The 12,265-nt window shown below is 44.5% G+C and overlaps 1 protein-coding gene across 2 annotated transcripts in view; it reads right to left on the bottom strand.

Annotated features, from left to right (window-relative positions):
• The window catches only part of LOC138614760 (synaptotagmin-like protein 2), a 33,048-nt gene extending 23,107 nt beyond the window's left edge, over nt 1-9,941 (bottom strand). For both annotated transcript variants that reach the window (XM_069688331.1, XM_069688332.1), the window contains exons 1-2: nt 9,856-9,941; nt 3,088-3,224 (exon numbers count right to left, since the gene is read on the bottom strand). The gene's annotated coding sequence lies outside the window, so the exon portion shown is untranslated. The remainder of the gene's footprint in view (nt 1-3,087; nt 3,225-9,855) is intronic.
• Nucleotides 9,942-12,265: the final 2,324 nt, after the last annotated feature.

Below are 12,265 nucleotides of genomic sequence, written 5' to 3'. Positions count from 1 at the left end.
GGAAAAGGTGGTGGAGAGGAGGATGCTGAACAAACTATTGTCCATCTTGGATAATCCTGTCCACCCTCTCCACCACCTGCTGCAGGGACAGAGGAGGACATTCTCCAAAAGACTCATCCAGCTGCTGTCACAAGGACAGATACAGGAGATCATTCCTGATACAGGAGATCATTCCAGATACAGGAGATCGTTCCTGATACAGGAGATCATTCCTGATACAGGAGATCATTCCAGATACAGGAGATCATTCCTGATACAGGAGATCGTTCCAGATACAGGAGATCATTCCTGATACAGGAGATCATTCCTGACAGGAGATCATTCCTGATACAGGAGATCATTCCAGATACAGGAGATCATTCCTGATACAGGAGATCATTCCAGATACAGGAGATCATTCCAGATACAGGAGATCATTCCTGATACAGGAGATCGTTCCTGATACAGGAGATCATTCCTGCCGACCGCAATAAGATTGTACAATAACTCACCTCTGGCAAAATCCATCACACAATAATAACACCGTTGTCTGTGTTTCTTGTTTGTTTAAATATATATATATATATAACTTTGCACTATTGTTTAGTTAGTTTTAATTTAGTTAGTCTATTTTATTTTATTCTATTTTATTGTATATACTGTGCATTTTATATTTAATATTTTTACTGTTATTTTATTTCTTTCCTGTACCTATAAATGCTGCTATAGTGAAAGAATTTCCCCTTGGGGATTAATAAAGTATCTATCTATCTATCTATCTATCTATCTATCTATCTATCTATCTATCTATCTATCTATCTATCTACAGTGGGTACGGAAAGTATTCAGACCCCTTTACATTTTTCACTCTTTGTTTCATTGCAGCCATTTGCTAAAATCAAAAAAGTTCATTTTATTTCTCATTAATGTACACTCAGCATCCCATCTTGACAGAAAAAAACAGAAATGTATAAATTTGTGCAAATTTATTAAAAAAGAAAAACTGAAATATCACATGGTCATAAGTATTCAGACCCTTTGCTGTAACACTCATATTTAACTCACATGCTGTCCATTTCTTCTGATCCTCCTTGAGATGGTTCTACTCCTTCATTGGAGTCCAGCTGTGTTTAATTAAACTGATTGGACTTGATTAGGAAAGGCACACACCTGTCTATATAAGACCTTACAGCTCACAGTGCATGTCAGAGCAAATGAGAATCATGAGGTCGAAGGAACTGTCCAAGGAGCTCAGAGACAGAATTGTGGCAAGGCACAGATCTGGCCAAGGTTACAAAATAATTTTTGCAGCACTCAAGGTTCCTAAGAGCACAGTGGCCTCCATAATCCTTAAATGGAAGAAGTTTGGGACGACCAGAACTCTTCCTAGACCTGGCCATCCAGCCAAACTGAGCAATCGTGGGAGAAGAGCCTTGGTGAGAGAGGTAAAGAAGAACCCAAAGATCACTGTGGCTGAGCTCCAGAGATGCAGTAGGGAGATGGGAGAAAGTTCCACAAAGTCAACTATCACTGCAGCCCTCCACCAGTCGGGGCTTTATGGCAGAGTGGCCCGACGGAAGCCTCTCCTCAGTGCAAGACATATGAAAGCCCGCATAGAGTTTGCCAAAAAACACATGAAGGACTCCCAGACTATGAGAAATAAGATTCTCTGGTCTGATGAGACCAAGATTGAACTTTTTGGCATTAATTCTAAGTGGTATGTGTGAAGAAAACCAGGCACTGCTCATCACCTGCCCAATACAATCCCAACAGTGAAACATGGTGGTGGCAGCATCATGCTATGGGGGTGTTTTTCAGCTGCAGGGACAGGACGACCGGTTGCAATTGAAGGAAAGATGAATGCGGCCAAGTACAGAGATATCCTGGAAGAAAACCTCTTCCAGAGTGCTCTGGACCTCAGACTGGGCCGAAGGTTCACCTTCCAACAAGACAATGACCCTAAGCACACAGCTAAAATAACAAAGGAGTGGCTTTGGAACAACTCTGTGACCATCCTTGACTGGCCCAGCCAGAGCCCTGACCTAAACCCAATGGAGCATCTCTGGAGAGACCTGAAAATGTCTGTCCACCAACGTTCACCATCCAACCTGACGGAACTGGAGAGGATCTGCAAGGAAGAATGGCAGAGGATCCCCAAATCCAGGTGTGAAAAGCTTGTTGCATCATTCCCAAGAAGACTCATGGCTGTACTAGCTCAAAAGGGTGCTTCTACTCAATACTGAGCAAAGGGTCTGAATACTTATGACCATGTGATATTTCAGTTTTTCTTTTTTAATAAATTTGCACAAATTTCTACATTTCTGTTTTTTTCTGTCAAGATGGGGTGCTGAGTGTACATTAATGAGAAATAAAATGAACTTTTTTCTTTCTGTTCTTTCATCCTCTCTCCTCCGGTGAAAAGGCTTCAGCTGCAGTGAATGACTGGTTGTCTCTCGCTCCCCATAAAATCACCTAAGAGGTCACCGTTTCATAGAGTCCGAGCCAGCGTGGAGACACCAGCCTCACCTTACTGTTATTTTCACTGAATATAGATTTAAAATGAGGGGGAAATGTGCCCACAATGTGTGAGACTCATGAAGAACACTGGAGCCAGTTAATCTGCAGCAGCTCGGTGACCTTTGTCAGAAGATCATGGACTTGTGATTTAACTTACCTACTGTATTTTCTTCCTTTTTAAATTTACCTGGCTGTTCACTTCATGTTCAGATTTTACGGTCCGCATGTTCAAATAATATGGAAGTAAAAAAAACTGCATATTTCTGTCAAAGCAGTTCAACACAGCTGGATTCAAATCAATAACAAGTAAATTCATAGTCAGTTGTAAAGCAGACAAACTGTGAATGTTGTGTTCAAATAATCTTCCAGCTGTTTACAGAAGCAGTTTCCTAATTAAACAATAAACTTCATATTGTTTGTTAATCTAAGTTCACGTTAAAATGAAACAGCTGAAATGTTTCTGAAAAACATCCCAGTTGTAACTTTTATTAACTGAAGTCCATCTCTGAATCTAACAGAACCTCAGAACTGCACCAAGAGGAGCGTTCAGGATCTCATCTACAGAAAAGAAAAGAAAAGAAAGCTGCTCACCTCACTGTGGCTCCTTGCTGAGTGGAAACTACACAACAACTGAGCGCAGGGATGCTGAAGGTGGGCGGAGCTACGAGCAGCTGAAGGTCCACCTCCAGGTTGGCTTACTGGGCGGAGTCTCCGGCTGTCGGTCAATCCTGCAACAACATATGACATGAAGTCCAAGAGCTCTTTGTCACGGAGACCGTTTAAAACGTAGTTCCACATCGCTGCAGTTTTACCTGGTTTCTGTAAAGTAAAGAACTAAAGTAATATACAATTGAATAATCAAATGAATAAATTAATACATTTAATTCATTGTGGAAAGATATGACATGTCTGTAGTTTAATTCTACAACAACACCCCTGTTTATTCCTTCATTTCTGCTTTTGTATGTTAATTCAAGTAATCCATTCAGACGGGAGTTCATATTAATATACTTTAAATAAATACTGGATGAGATGAACAGCTGGAGAGTCGGTTAACTTTCTTCCATGATGGAGGCTCGACATGATTCAAACACAACCGTCCAATCTGCAGTCAGACATATTCTAGTAGTTCTCTGACAGCTGTGAAAGTGTCTCCAAACATGACTGCACAGGTGAACCCAGGTGAACGGGGGTGAACGAAAGTGAACGCGGGTGAGCCTGGGTGCAAAAAGGTGAACGCAGCTGAACGCAGGTGAACAAAGGTGAACTCGGGTGAACAAAGGTGAATTCAGGTGAAAGCGGGTGAACAAAGATGAATGCGGGTGAACGCGGGTTAACAAAGGTGAAAAAGGGTGAACACAGTTGAACGCAGGTGAACAAAGATGAATGCGGGTGAACGAAGGTGAAACAAGATGAAGGCAGTAGAACGCGGGTGAACAAAGGTGAACAAAGACGAATGCGGGTGAACAAAGGTGAACGCAGTTGAACGCAGTTGAACGCAGTTGAACGCAGTTGAACGCTGGTGAACACGGGTGAAAAAAGGTGAAACAAAATGAAGGCAGTTGAATGCAGGAGAACACAGGCGAGCCTGGCTGAACAAAGTTGAATGCAGGTGAACCTGGGTGAAAAAAGGTGAACGCAGGTGAACAAAGATGAATGCATGTGAACGCGGGTGAACGCAGGTGAACACAGGCAAGCCTGGGTGAACAAAGTTAAATGCATGTGGACCCGTGTGAAACAAGGTGAACGCAGGTGAACAAAGATGAATGCATGTGAACGCGGGTGAATGCAGGTGAACGCGGGTGAATGCAGGTGAACGCGGGTGAACAAAGGTGAATGCGGGTGAAAAAAGTTGAACACGGGTGAACAAAGGTGAAACAAAATGAAGGTAGGTAGGTATATACTTTATTAATCCCCGAGGGGAAATTTTTTTCGCCACAGCAGCATACATACAGGAGCAATAATAGAAACAATAGAATAAAATAATAATAGAATAGAATAATATAATAGAAAAGCAATAAAATTAAATAGCAGTAAAAAATATAAATATAAAATGCACAGTATATACAGTATATATACAGTACATTATATACAACAAACCAATAAACACAGTCAACATATATATATATATATATATATATATATATATATATATATATATATACATACAGTACAGTATATATCTATATATATGATATACAATCAACCAAGAAACACAGTCAACAGTGTTATTGTACTGTGATGGATTTTGCCAGAGGTGAGTTATTGTAAAGTCTTATGGCAGTGGGCAGGAATGATCTCCTGTATCTGTCCTTGTGACAGCGGAGCCGGAGGAACCTTTTAGAGAAAGTGCTCCTCTGTCCCTGCAGCAGGTGGTGGAGAGGGTGGACAGGATTATCCAATATGGACAATAGTTTGTTCAGTGTCCTCCTCTCCACCACCTTTTCCAGACTGTCCAGTTTGTAGCCGATGATGGAGCCAGCCTTCTTAACCAGTTTGTTAAGTCTGTTGGTGTCTCCGGCTCCAATGCTGCTCCCCCAGCAGACCACAGCGAAGTACAGTTCACTGGCCACAACAGATGGTAGAACATCTCCAACATCTCGCTGCACACATTGAAGGATCGAAGTTTCCTCAAGAAAAAGAGTCGACTCATCCCCTTCTTGTAGACAGCGTTGATGTTGGTCTTCCAGTTCAGTCTGTTGTCATGGAGACACCAGGTACTTGTACTCCTCAACCATGTCCACCTCCTCTCCCAGAACTCTCAGCGGTTGTGGAGCCGTTGTCTTCCTCCTGAAGTCGACCACCATCTCTCTGGTCTTGGCCACGTTCAGTAGCAGGTGATTTCTACCAGCCCACTCCACAAAGTCCTCCACTACTGTCCTGTACTCGTCCTCCTGTCCATCCCTTATACACCGACCACTGCAGAGTCATCAGAGAACTTCTGCAGATGTCTTGACTCTGAGTTGTTCTGGAAGTCAGTTGTGTAGAAGGTGAACAGGAAGGAGACAGAACATTTCCCTGAGGAGCTCCAGTACCACTGACCACCGTATCAGACAGCACACTGCCCAGACGGACAAACTGTGGTCTGCCTGTCAGGTAGTCAGAGACGGTGGACGCGTCCACCCACCCTCCACCCGCACCACCCGCAGCTTCTCACTCAGCAGCAGTGGTTGGATGGTGTTAAATGCACTGGAGAAATCAAAGAAAGTGATTCTCACAGAGTCACCGGTTCCATCCAGGTGAGACTGAGCTCGTTGCAGCAGGTAGATGATGGCGTCGTCCACTCCCACATGAGGCTGGTACGCAAATTGCAGAGGGTCCAGAGAAGATTTCACCAGCGGCCTGAGGTGGGCCAAGACCAGTCTCTCCAGCACCTTCATCACATGAGATGTGAGGGCAACCGGTCGGTAGTCATTGAGGCCAGATGGAGTCGTCTTCTTGGGGACAGGAACCAGACAGGACGTCTTCCACAGCACCGGGACTTCCTCCTGCTTCAGACTCAGGTTGAAGAGGTGTTGTAGGACCTCAGCTAGCTGGACGGCGCAGGTCTTCAGGACCCCGGGGCTGATGCCGTCAGGTCCTGCAGCCTTGCACTGGTGGAGTCTCTCCAGCTGTCTCCTAACCTGGCCAGTCATCACAAGGAGGGCGGGAGGGGGGGGGGAGGGGGTGTGGGGGGGGGTCATGGTGTCAATGGAGGAAGAGCCCTTTGAGATTGAGGGCTCTATGCAGTTCACCAGGGGGCGCAGAGGGGGGAGGGGGGAGGCAGCAGAGGTGTTTTGGAGGTGTGAGGTGTGGAGGAGACAGATGAGGGTGGTGAACTAAACCTTTTGAAGAAACAGTTTAGTTCATTTGACCTCTCCAGGTTCCCCCTGATTGTTCCTCTCCAGGTTCCCCCTGGTTGTTCCTCTCCAGGTTCCCCCTGGTTGTTCCTCTCCAGGTTCCCCCTGGTTGTTCCTCTCCAGGTTCCCCCTGGTTGTCTCTCTCGCCCCTTGAACCCAGTAATCTCCTTCATACCGGTCCACACCTCCCTCAAGTTGTTCTGCTGGAGTTTGGCCTCCAGCTTCCTCCTGTAGGAGTCCTTGCACTCCCTCATCTTCTCCTTCAGGTGGCGCTGCACTCTCCTGAGCTCCTCCCTGTCCCCAGACCTGAAGGCTGCTTTCTTCTTATTAAGAAGAACTTTCAGGTCACTGGTGATCCACGGCTTATTGTTGGGGAAGCATTTTACAGTCCGGGATGGTACGGTGGTGTGTTCACAGAATTTAATGTATTCTGTGATACAGTCCGTCCTGCTGTTGATGTCCTCCCCATGTGGTCCACACAGCACATTCCAGTCCGTGGACCCAAAGCAGTCCTGCAGGGCATCTTTAGCCTCCTGTGTCCACCTCCTCACAGTCCTTGTGGTCACAGGCTGCCTCTGCACCAGGGGGACATACCTGGGAGTCAGCAGGACCAGGTTGTGGTCTGATCTACCAAGGGGGGGAAGGGCAGGAGTACTGTATGCATCCATGGCATTAGCATACAGTAAGTCCAGAGTTTTATTGTTCCGGGTGGGGCAGTTCACATACTGGTGCAAAGTTGGCAGTACTTTATCCAGACTGGTTAAAGTCTCCAGTAACTAACAGAAATGCACCGGGATGCTGAGTCTGCAGTTTAGCCACAGTGGAGTGGATGGTGTCCACTGCTGCCTCTGCGTCAGCTGATGGAGGAATGTAAACAGCGATAACAATGGCGGACGTGAACTCTCTCTGCAAATAATACGGGCGCATCCCCACGGCTAGCAGTTCTATATCCGGGCTACAAAAACGTTCCTTCACACACACGTGGTCGGGATTGCACCACCTCTCGTTCACATAGACTTCAATCCCTCCACCTTTCTTCTTGCCGCTCCGAACAACGTCTCCGTCCCCCCGAACAGTCCTGAAGCCGGGTACGGCCGCGCTGTGGTCCGGGAGATGTGAGTGCAGCCATGTCTCGGTGAAACACATGATGCTGCACTCCCGGTACTCTCTCTGGGTCTTTACCAGCGCGCCGAGCTCGTCCGTCTTGTTGGCCAACGACCTCACGTTCCCCATTAAGATCGCCGGTACCGCTGGCAGTTGAACGCAGGAGAACACAGGCGAGCCTGGGTGAACAAAGTTGAATGCAGGTGAACAAAGTTTAATAAAGGTGAACACAGGTGAACAAAGATGAATGTGGGTGAACGCGTGTGAACAAAGGAGAACGCGGGTGAACAAAGATGAATGCGGGTGAAAAAGGATAACGCGTGTGAACAAAGGTGAACGCGGGTGAACAAAGATGAATGCGAGTGAAAAAGGATAACGCGGGTGAACAAAGGTGAACGCAGGTAAACAAAGGTGAATGCTGGCGGGTGAACAAAGGTGAACGCGGGTGAACGCGGTTGAACACAGCCAGGATGATCTGCTGCTCCTCCCCCGTCAGGAAACTCAGGTCCATCATGGCGGCTGCTGTCCCTTCCTGCACCTGCTGCTGCTGCTTTCAGACTGGGTCTAGTGGCCAGACGTGACCACCATTGCATACGGTTCTTCTCGAAGCTCCCATGGTCTTGTTCTGCTAATCTGTCAGTGGTTTTCACAAAGTGGGTCAAAGGTGTTTCAACCATGATGTTAAAGGATGATAATGAGACAGCAATCCTTCTTCCTGCTGGAGCTCTGCTGGTTTTAGAGAGCGATTTCCTTCTTCTCCTTAAACAAAGATGAATGTGGGTGAAAAAGGATAACACACTTGAACGCAGGTGAAAAAATGTGAAATAAGATGAAGGCAGTTGAACACAGGTGAACAAAGGTGAACGCAGGTGAACAAAGGTGAATGCTGGCGGGTGAACAAAGGTGAACGCGGTTGAACAAAAGTGAACTCAGGTGAACGCAGGAGAACAATGATGAGTGCGGGTGAACAAGAGTGAACAAAGGCGAACGCGGGAGAACAATGATGAGTGTGGGTGAACGCAGGTGAACAAAGGTGAATGCTGGCGGGTGAACAAAGATGAACACGGGTGAACGCGGTTGAACAAAAGTGAACTCAGGTGCACATGGGTGAACGCTGGTGGACAAAGGTGAACGCGGGTGAACAAAGGTGAACTCAGGTGAACACTGGTGAACGCTGGTGGACAAAGGTGAACGCGGGTGAACAAAGGTGAACTCAGGTGAACACGGGTGAACGCTGGTGGACAAAGGTGAACGCGGGTGAACAAAGGTGAACGCAGGTGAACAAAGGTGAACGCGGGAGAACAAAGGCGAACGCGGGTGAACAAAGGTGAACACGGGTGAACAAAGGTGAACGCGGGAGAACAAAGATGAACGCGGGTGAACAAAGGTGAACGGGGGAGAATAACGGTTAATGCAGGTTAACAAAGATGAATGTGGGTGAAAAAGGATAATGCAGGTGAATGCGGGAGAACAAAGGTGAATGCGGGAGAACAAAGGTGAATGCGGGAGAACAAAGGTGAATGCGGGTGAACGCGGGTGAACCCAGAGCTTGCAGTGAGTTTTCTGGGCAGGAATTCCTCTTCTTTACTGTTTAGTGATCTTTTACTTGTCAGTTCTGTCGGTTTTGCTCCCGCAGATGTTATTGCTGTCATTCAGGTTTTTTCTCAGCTGTTCTTTTCAAATGTCTGACTCTTGGAGAAACTCAGCTTTTTGTCTTTGAAATCTGTTTTTAATTCATTTTTGCTTTAATGAAAGCGTTTCATCTGTGAGCTTCTGAGACAGGCTGAACATCTGTAAAGGACATCACATCCAATCATAGCTTAAGAGAATTTACTATCAGTACAGAGTCCCCAAAAGACTAAATGCATTTTGAAACAGTTTCTTGGTCCCACATGTTAGTAAATGATTTAAAACAACATTATCAGACAGGAAGTTAGTTGCACGTGTTCATAATCAGTTTGATTATGTTACATACAAGCTTATAAAAACTCTAGATCATCAGAACATTTTAAATATGTAAGTCCTCAGAAACTCTGCAGGGTTTTATTCCTGCTCGATAATAAGAGAACAGATAAATGAACACCATAAAAAACAATCACAACTCTTCATTCAGTTACACCGTTGGACCACATGATGGTGTCAGAGCTTCATTCTCCCTCATTTCTGAAAGACTTTCCTAATGTTTTTTTTTTTTTTTAAATTTTGCATGACAATTTCCTCTTTCATATCCATTGTGTATAATAACACTTTGATATAAACTATCAGTGGCCACAAATAGTCTATCTTTTCTTCCATGGAGGAAATATTAAAATTTTCTCAAGTTATTTTACTGACAACAGAGGCTTCATGCACAAAAGTAACATAATTTATCAAAAAAAATTTGCAAAGCCAGTCCAGAGTTTTCTTTTTACCATACCTCCATTATCAGGGATGAAAGTCCTCATCATCTCCACGGTGACGGATGACGGGGACCAGACGAGCCTCCATCTCAGCATCAGGACCGCTGGGTGCTGACGGAGGAAGAAGGAAGACCTCCATTACCAGTTCACAGGAAACACATTTTCTTACATAAATAAAACACTTTTAATTTTCAGAATCTTGTTTATAATACTTTAACGGCTTAAGTTTTTTTTAAAATATTGCTTTAATATCTGTATCAAAGATCTGATTATTAGCAAATTATTAGTAATTATCAAGAGTAATTATTTATATTCATGAAGTTATAAATAAGGATGGCGGTTGGAGTCATGTGGTCAAAAAGGTACAATAGAATTTGGATATCTATTCAACTTATACCAATAAAAACAACACAATATCCTACAGGTTAGAGGTCTTCAGTAAGGGAAGGACTAAACATGTCATTTATTTAAATGCAACAAACTCCCATGATGAGTAAACACACTGAATGCAGCGCCATCTTCTATCTGGAAGTCATGATTGCAACGTCTCTGTTGGAGCTGCATTTCCAAATTTGGAGTGGACTTTTGAAAACTGGAGCCAATCAAAATGTGGGACGTCATCTCAATATGTGGGACGAAATGTGTGTTGGTGTGTTGATGGGATTGTGTGTTTGTTGGCTGTTTTTTTCCAATCTGTTTTTTTTAGTGTTGTAACGCTGTGAAAAGTGTGTTTCTATTAACCAGCCAGTGTCGATGGTGTGTTAGTGTTTGGTGTGTTAGTGTTTAGTTGTGTGTTGTGTGTGTGTTAGTGTGTGTTTAGGTGTGTTTGGTGATTGGTGTTGGTTGTGTTGGTGTGTTGGTGTATTGTGTGTTAGTGTTGGTGTGTTGGTGTGTTAGTGTGTTGGTGTGTTAGTGTTTAGTGTGTGTGTTGGTGTGTTAGTGTTGGTGTGTTAGTGTGTTGGTGTGTTGTGTTGGTGTGTTAGTGTGTTAGTGTTTGTGTGTTAGTGTGTTAGTGTGTTGGTGTGTTAGTGTTGGTGTGTTGGTGTGTTAGTGTTTAGTGTTGGTGTGTTAGTGTGTTAGTGTGTTAGTGTGTTAGTGTGTTAGTGTTTGGTGTGTTTGTGTGTTGGTGTGTTAGTGTGTTGGTGTGTTAGTGTGTTAGTGTTTGGTGTGTTGGTGTGTTAGTGTTGGTGTGTTAGTGTGTTGGTGTGTTAGTGTTGGTGTGTTAGTGTGTGTGTTAGTGTGTTGGTGTGTTAGTGTTTGGTGTGTTAGTGTGTGTGTGTTAGTGTGTTGTGTGTTGTGTGTTGGTGTGTTAGTGTTAGTGTTGTGTTTGGTGTGTTAGTGTGTTGTGTGTTGGTGTGTTGTTGTGTGTTAGTGTGTTGGTGTGTTAGTGTGTTAGTGTTGGTGTGTTGGTGTGTTAGTGTGTTGTGTGTTGGTGTGTTAGTGTGTTGGTGTGTTGGTGTGTTGGTGTGTTAGTGTGTTGGTGTGTTGGTGTGTTGTGTTTGGTGTGTTAGTGTTGGTGTGTTGGTGTAGTGTTGGTGTGTTAGTGTGTTAGTGTGTTGGTGTGTTAGTGTTGGTGTGTTGGTGTGTTAGTGTGTTGGTGTGTTTGGTGTGTTAGTGGTGTGTTGGTGTGTTAGGTGTGTTAGTGTGTTAGTGTTTGGTGTGTTGTGTTGGTGTGTTAGTGTGTTAGTGTGTTGGTGTGTTAGTGTGTTGTGTGTGTTGTTGTGTGTTAGTGTGTTGGTGTGTTAGTGTTGTGTTTAGTGTGTTGGTGTGTTAGTGTTTGGTGTGTTGGTGTGTTGGTGTGTTAGTGTTGGTGTGTTAGTGTGTTGGTGTGTTAGTGTGTTGTGTGTTAGTGTGTTGGTGTGTTAGTGTTGGTGTGTTAGTGTGTTAGTGTTGGTGTGTTGTGTTTAGTGTGTTGTTAGTGTTGGTGTGTTGGTGTGTTAGTGTGTGTGTTAGTGTGTTGGTGTGTTAGTGTTGGTGTGTTAGTGTTAGTGTTGGTGTGTTGGTGTGTTAGTGTGTTGGTGTGTTGGTGTGTTGGTGTGTTGTGTTAGTGTTGGTGTGTTGGTGTGTTGGTGTGTTGGTGTGTTGGTGTGTTGGTGTGTTAGTGTTTGGTGTGTTAGTGTTGGTGTGTTAGTGTTGGTGTGTTAGTGTGTTAGTGTGTGTGTTGTGTTGTGTTTGGTGTGTTAGTGTGTTGGTGTGTTGTGTTAGTGTTGGTGTGTTGGTGTGTTAGTGTGTTGGTGTGTTGGTGTTGGTGTGTTGTGTGGTGTTTAGTGTGTTAGTGTGTTGGTGTGTTAGTGTGTTGGTTTGTTAGTGTTAGTGTGTTGGTGTGTTAGTGTTGGTGTGTTAGTGTTGTGTTAGTGTGTTGTGTGTTGTGTGTTAGTGTTGGTGTGTTGGTGTGTTAGTGTGTTGGTGTGTTAGTGTTGGTGTGTT

The sequence above is a fragment of the Brachyistius frenatus genome, unplaced genomic scaffold (genome assembly GCF_029030835.1).
Source record: "Brachyistius frenatus isolate BFR_SWC_R1_liver_20210118 unplaced genomic scaffold, ASM2903083v1 Contig_564, whole genome shotgun sequence".
NCBI lineage: Eukaryota > Metazoa > Chordata > Actinopteri > Embiotocidae > Brachyistius > Brachyistius frenatus.
The sequence above is the reverse complement of the archived record's forward strand: the minus strand, read 5'-3'. Positions and strand labels throughout refer to the sequence as shown.